The sequence below is a fragment of the Cryptomeria japonica genome, chromosome 4, assembly GCF_030272615.1.
Source record: "Cryptomeria japonica chromosome 4, Sugi_1.0, whole genome shotgun sequence".
NCBI classification, from domain to species: domain Eukaryota; kingdom Viridiplantae; phylum Streptophyta; class Pinopsida; order Cupressales; family Cupressaceae; genus Cryptomeria; species Cryptomeria japonica.
Genome location: NC_081408.1, coordinates 164,470,115 through 164,477,965, shown reverse-complemented (window position 1 = coordinate 164,477,965; position 7,851 = coordinate 164,470,115).

Below are 7,851 nucleotides of genomic sequence, written 5' to 3'. Positions count from 1 at the left end.
GTATTACAAGTCTGATTCAAAGTTGTCATGTTTTATAAGTATGATCCAAATGCAATTTTGTAAAATATGTAACTGAGGATTATGAGTTGTGGATGTGTACAAGGAACAAAGAAGTTTGTCAAGAGTGTTATAACAAAGAGGAAACTGCAACTCACATAGCTTTATAATCTTGGGCTAAGGAATTTTTTGGCATCAAATAACAAGCCCTTTGACTATCAACCTGGTTATTTACCGTTTGGAGCAGTATGCTTCAACACAATAATGGAGTTAGTGTCCACCCACAACAATTATCTATCAGAAGCCATTTCAGAGCCGACTGAACTTAAAGATGCCAACTTCCTCATCCTCAATTTCTTTCTAGCCTTCTCTCATATTACCTTGAACCCATTTGCATATGGTAAATACATTGAACATACTATAGCTTAGAATCTTAACATTGTCTATTTTAGGTTTTCCTTTTGAAGAAAATATCTAAATATCAAAGTGTTTTGAATCCTCTTTCTTTTTTAGATGTTTCATTCCAGCTTGTAGACCTCTTATTATTGATGTTTAAGAGTCAAACTTCTTGGATTACATCAACTTAGAGACCAAACATGAGTGCACCGACTAACTTATTTTTGTGTTGTTTCGAGTAGGAATCCATGAGATGAGTAGATCGTATTGTTCTAGAGATGTAAACATGAGTAGCTCCCCTGTTGGGTGTGTTGATTATTATGAACAAGGAAGAGCTATTTTTCATCTGTGCAAGTCTCAAGAGTAATTATTCTTTTTTGATTGGTACCATCCTACCATCCTACTCAAAAGGGATGGCAAGTGATGATAAATCTTCATTACTCCCATTGTAGGTTTGTTCAAGAAGGGTCTTATTCTTCTCTTCAATCATTAGTTGAATGGATTTCTAAGAGGGTGGGCTTGGATTATTATCCTCCCAAATTTTCCAAAAAACCATATATGGATAAGTGAATAATAAGCATTAAAGTTGGGATCACGAATTGTCAATTATAATCAATTCTTGTTTACTGAGATTGGGGTTGGATTGGTTCTCCATATTTTAGTTCTGGGTTCAGTTTTGTTTGAGTTTCGGGGGGTGATCTTTTATCTACCCAATTTTTTTGTTTTTCACACAAGGGTAATCTTTTTTTAATCAGAAATGAAGAATATAAAGTAAGAATGGCTTATAACTCATCAGAGAACAAATAATTAATTTTTTCTATCCTCCCCAATTAATTGCTCTAACAAGTGAGATAAATCCACCCACAAATTTCTCCATTATACAATATTTCAACCTTGCAATCCGTGAGATGCCCATTTCGCTAGGCAGTCTGCTACTTTATTCTATTCTATAGGAATATGACAAAATGTAAAAGATTCTAAAGACCCACTCAACCATAGAATCTATCAAATAACCACAACTAAATGCCAATTAACACCATCTAAGTGTTGCTCATTTAGCATATGCACTACCACTTGTGAATCAAATTCACAAATAATCTATTTCTAACCAAGAGCACAACCTCTCTTTAGTGCAAGGGCTTTCATGAAATTATTTGTATGAAACCCTTTATAAATTTCTTTAGAGTTATCTCTGCCAATACCATATATACCTACATGACCATGATTCCCCCTAAAGGAGCCATATGTATTTATATTCAGAACTCCTTGAGGAGGAGGGAGCCATCAACCTACCCTATCAACTTTCCTCTTAGACTGTCTACCTATGGTTTTTCTAACTTGCATTCTTCTTACATCACCAGAAAAATGGAACTTTTGAACAATATCTACATCACTAGGATCCACTACACCGGAAAGATTGCAATTAGCCGAGACTGTCTCCTAAAGAGTATTAATAGTTTTCCTCCACAATTGTTGAAGAATCAATTTTGCATTCTGAAAAATCGTATGATTTTGTTTTATCCAAAGATTTCATTTAATGAAAGAAGGATAAGCCAAGGAACCTAAAGAAAAGAAGTCTTAACAGGATGTTGACCCAAGTGGTCCCATAATTCAACCAAAGAGGAGGCATGCACACAAACTTGACTCCAAACTGCCCATCAGAGATGCCAAATCTCCCTAGAGAAAGAACATTGAAAGAAAAGATGAGAGGTACATTTTTCACTATGAAGAAAAAACACACAAATAAAAGTTCCTTGGAAGCCATGCTTGCACAAATTATCCCAAGGCATCTGTTTTGAACAACCAATCACAAGAAAAAAATTGCACTTGGGCCACCAAAATTTGTTCCACGCCTGTTTCCACCATGAAACTCCTTCCCCAAACATTTGTCTATCTAGCTACAAGTACTCTGAAGCCATTGAGTACTTACTAGTGGAATCCTTACCCCAAGCCAGAAAATCCATCCCGGTAAGAGAATTACGCTCCCTACTATGAAGAATGTGAGCTAATTCTCACCAAGCTCCCTCAATTCCTCTAGGTGGCTAGTCGTGGATGTTTTTCCATCTGCTAACATCCATTGAGCCCAAATGTAGAACAATATTATAATCAACCACTATGTGTCATCCAGATGCAATAAAACTATCAGAAAGGGACTGTAAGTGTGGATACATGGAAAGAAGCAGAGGGCGGCCATCTCAAGAATCAAGTCAAAACAAAGCTTCTAAACCCTTATTATAAAACCAAAAAAGCTCCTATTTAGTTATCTTTTCCCCTATCTTCAAAGTATACCAAATAATAAAGCCCTCCCCCCAAGGCTACAATGGGGAACATCCACATTGTCAAATGTTGTAAGATATTGATTAGAATAGGTGTACTTTAATTTTTTTATTAATAGAATGCTGACTTATTAATCAATTTTAAAAAATATTCACAAATATCTTTATACTAATAATAATATCATATAAGGACTAGATAAAATATTATTATGTTAAGTTGAAAGTCTTAAAAATACTAGAATTGCATTATCTTTTTTAGTAGATTATCGTTAACTTTAAATTGTGGTTAAAACTGGTCATAGTGTTAGTCTAGATTTTTAATTTTACTTAGTAGATTCTTGTGTATTATTTTGCACATTTAGTTTAGATTATTCAGTTGTAGTGAGTGGGCCATTCTATGAGTAGATAACATCTTGCATGAGTGTACCAATATCTATGTTTGGGTAATTGGAGTTACATTTTTTTTGGAGTTTGTTTAGTTATAGTGAGCTAGACATTCTAGGAGTACATAACATCTTCCATGAGTGTACCACCATCTATGTTTGGGTAATTAGAGTTACTTTTCTTGTTAGTTAGCTATGCATCTACTCAAAGAATGTCTCACTCACTACAACTAAACAAGATCCAACAAAAAAGTAACTCCAATTATCCAAACATAGATAGTGGTACATTCATGCAAGATGCTATCTACATAAAATGGTCCACTCACTACAACTAAACAAGCTCCAACAAAAAAGTATAGATTCTATCTACTCATAAAACGGTCCACCTTGTACAACTAAACAAAAAAGAATAGATGCTATCTATTGATAAAATGGTCCAAAAAAGTATAGATGCTATCTACTCATAAAATGGTCAACATAGTGCAACTAATAAAGCTCCAACAAAGTAGTGTATACCTTTTTGTTGGAGCTTGTTTAGTTATACATATTTGTTTGTTGGAGCTTTTTTAGTTGTGTGGGTGGACCATTTTATACTTTCTTGTTGGAGCTTCTTTAAATGGTGGACCATTTTATTATTTTTTGTTGGAGCTTGCTTAGTTATATTGTATGGACCATTTTGTGAGTAGATAGCATCTATAATTTTTTGTTTAGGTGTAATAGGTGGATCATTTTATGAGTAGATAGCAACTACCATGAGTGTAACACTATCTATGTTTGGGTAATTGAACTTACTTTTATTGTCATTTGGCTTTGAGTTTATATATATGGAATTACTTTCCTGCTTGTTGGTTTTGTCGCCCCCTAAACAAAGAAGTGATGCAAAACCAACTAACAAGAAAAGTAACTCAAACTACTCAAACAAAAGTAAAGGCAACTCGTAGAAAATGCTATCTACAATTAGAATGACCCTCTTAGTATGTGTGTGTATTCATAAGTGTATTGCTACCTAGATCTATAATTAAAAATGGAGAATGCAAAATCAACAAATAAGAAAAGTAACTCCAACTATCCAAACATAGCTAGTAGTGCAATTATGGAAGATGTTAACTTTTATTACAATGACCCACTCATTATAACTAAAGCTAAATTGAATGCTTAGGAAAATACATAATATCCAACTAAGTAAAATTAAAAACCCACACTCAATTCTTTTAACTTGTGCATTCAGGTTATTGTGAATTTTTAATTTCTATTTCATTTTTTTCAGCATTTGCATCTCTTTGTAGAAATTAACTTTAACCAATGATTTTGTTTTCAATATTATTTTGTTAAAATAGTTTTATTGTTTCTATACCATGCACTAGGCTTTGGTTAGTTTTAGTTTATTTTTCAATTTGTTATGATAGTAAAGCTTTGGTGTTAGGATGGATAATTTGGTTTTTAGTTTGAGATATTCAAGAGGCTACTCACATTGTTTGTAGATTTTCTTAAAATCTAGCATTCTTTTTTTCTTGTATTTTCAAATGATACGAAGAATTAGAAATATTTCAAAAGAAAAAACTAACATCTCTAGGATTTCTTCCTAGCCTTTTTCAATTATGGACCTATATAATGTTTTTGATAATTTTAACAATGTTTTTCGCTATTTTAGTATATTTGGGAGGTTTGGAAAAGAAAAATGTAACTTATGTTTCACATAAATTGGAGATTTGGAACTCATTTTGCATTAGCAGGGTTGATCATAGCCTTAAGTAAAGTACTAGTTTGTAAGAATTATGGAGATAAACAATCAATATCATTGCATATGAAAGCCACCAAAACATATAAATTGATAGTAAAATCAGATTTGAGAAGAATTTTGAGGAATTTTGTTTTGCCAAATCATATAACTATACAAATATGTGTAGGTCTAAATTTTAAAAAATTAAAATTAAAAGTTCGAATGACCTGCTAATTTTTTTTGGAAGTTTTAAATATTAAAATTAATTCTTTGGGCTTATAGCCCATGTGACCCTTGTATAGGGGTTCACAACCCACTAAAGGTATCAAACTAGGCCTTAGGATTCAACCTAGTCACTGCCTACAAGCCACAACTAGTTGTCATTGATTCTGAATTGTGCATCTCAACCTATGGCCATCTTACAACTGCTACTACGAGCAACTTCACCTATATGCCTCTAGGCATCTACTTTGCTAGACAACAAATCATTTGCTAAATATTCTACCACTAGCTGCACCTAGCTAGGCCAACCACCATTGGAGTAGTACTAGGGCCAGTGGTCCCCCCCCCATTAGCACATTTTAGTTTGAGAAAAAAAATTCAAGAGACTTTTTCGTAGTCATATAGAGATATTTTTTTCACAATTGTTTTTTAAAATGAGATAAAATTTTACATTCTTTATTGTGTAATCAATTTTTAAACTTGATTCCATTCTTTAAAAAATAATTTTTTCACATATTTTACAATGTAATTCTCATTTTCAAAACTTTAGAAGGTCATATCTTGTGTAAATAGATTCATTTTAAAGTTTTTTTAAAGTGCATATTTTTAAAAGTACTCTACACTAATGCTCTCTATAAATATATGAACTGTACTTCCAAAAAGATTGGCCATTTTGGGTCTTATAAAGCTCTACAAATATAGAATTTTCTATTATAACCTAGATTAATCATAAAGTATCAAACATTATAGTTGTTGAGAGAATCATTTCAAAATGAGGAACATGGGGGATTCTTATGTGTTTTCTTAGTCTTTTTCTACATTTTTGCTTTTATTTTTCACACTATGAATTTATTGTCAATTTCTCTATTTATACCAAATAACTATTATTAGTAGGAGTATAGAATGTTAATCATGTTGAAAAGTAAGACATTATTTAGAATAACTATTCATATAAAGGTATATCCTACCATAGATGTAGAAAATATCAAATTCTTTAGTAATTGTAATGAGGCCTATGGGTTCTTATGTGCATGACATCTCCAAAACTTATTTCACATCGAGTCCTTAGATTCATCCAATTAGATTTGGATTAATTTTGAGAATGAATGGATTAATTTGAGTTTTAGAAATTTTGACATTATTTATAATTTCTTGACCAAGTTGAAATCATTGAGATTATACTTAAAATAATATGGATTTAAAAAAATACTAGTTGGCGGTTAGTATTATCTCTAGACTTGGCTTAGACCATTCAAACTTTATTTATGTAAATTGTATTCACAACAATTTCATGTTGTGTATTGAACCCACTTTAGTGGGCATTGTTGTAGCATATTCTAGGTCCGTTTAAGCCACAACCTTGGCCTTTTTCCTTACACCAAAGTTTTTTCCAAATTTGGATTGTTATATCCTTCTAACCTTTGTGTTGAAAACATGTGTAATTTAAAAAAAATAAAATTCCAAGGGTGTGTGACATGTAGATGTCTATATGAGATCCTAGCATCCTAAAAGTTTTTAAAATTTGAAATAGATTTTTCACTCCACTATCTCGTGATGTTTGCTATAATGCCTAATTGAACAAGCACACTCTAAATTTCTATGATCATCCAAACAAAACCCTCATCCTTTATTTAAAAACTAAGTTTTTCATCTTTTAAATTCTCTTGCTCTCTTCATCTCACACATCATTTTAACTCCATTCTAAGAGCTTTATATTCTTGGTAATATTGTTCTATTTTATTCAAATAATATTATTTCATTTCCTTATTGCTTCTTTATTATTTGCTTGGCAAATCTATTTGATATGAATCACTTCCTCATTTGTCAAATCCATTCACAATGATAGTTTTCTCTATAGATTAGAATGGACACCATTAACATTTATTTCATTTTATTTTACCACTCTTAATTCCTAGATGCACTTATGGTGTTTGTGTTTTTTGATTGGCTTCACATCCCATAGTGTCAGGTTGGGTAGGGTAAAAGTTCTTGATAAAACAAAGCATAAATAAAAGACAAAGGAGTGTCTTTGAGCTTATTAAATTGCCGGTACACTATCCAGCCCATGATTTGCCTTATACTTTTTTTAAAATTTCTTTTTGTTTCTTTAGGTGCTCAACACTCATAAGACATTTTTGGAGGGACACGAGAAGTGAGAATTATTTGAGCTTGCTATATATTTTTAAAAAAGTAAAGAGGGAGTTTGAAAGGGTTTTAATTTTTATATGATGATTATTTGTAAAAGTTCAATCAAATGAAAAATAGGTAAGTTTCAATCAATCATTTATAATATTGAATGGTTTATTGTTTCAAGTGAAAAGGGGCAATTGAAAGATTTCAATCTTGTGGAATTTAATGTATTATATAATATTGATCAATGTCTATACTACTAAATTTGGGAAAGTCTAGTAGAGGGATAGAGGGTCATTTTGATTGGGGGAGAGCGAATATGCTATAGAAGTGAAAGATTGGCCATTGTTTACACTTGAGAGGAGCATTTACATTTGTTGTGAGAGTGTGAAGATTGTGTTGTAGAAGCTACTAAAATTTGCTTGGTTGTCCCTATGCATTTGATCAAGGTGGTCATTGAGAGTGTAGAGCAAGCTCATGTGGGGCTTGTTATTCCTAAAAAACAATGAGTTAACACAATAAATAGGAGCTAGAGTTCCCAAAAAAAGTAACCAACTCAATATATTGTAAATTGATCAAGAGTAGAGATGGGTGCGACTTTGGAGGTACCTAAAGGATAAAAGAGGAGCTTTACCCAAAAAAGTGTCAATGAAAGTTATGATAGATTGACCATAGAAAAGAGACAGGTGTGATAGAAAAATCTACTCAAAGGTGTAAACGTTGGCCC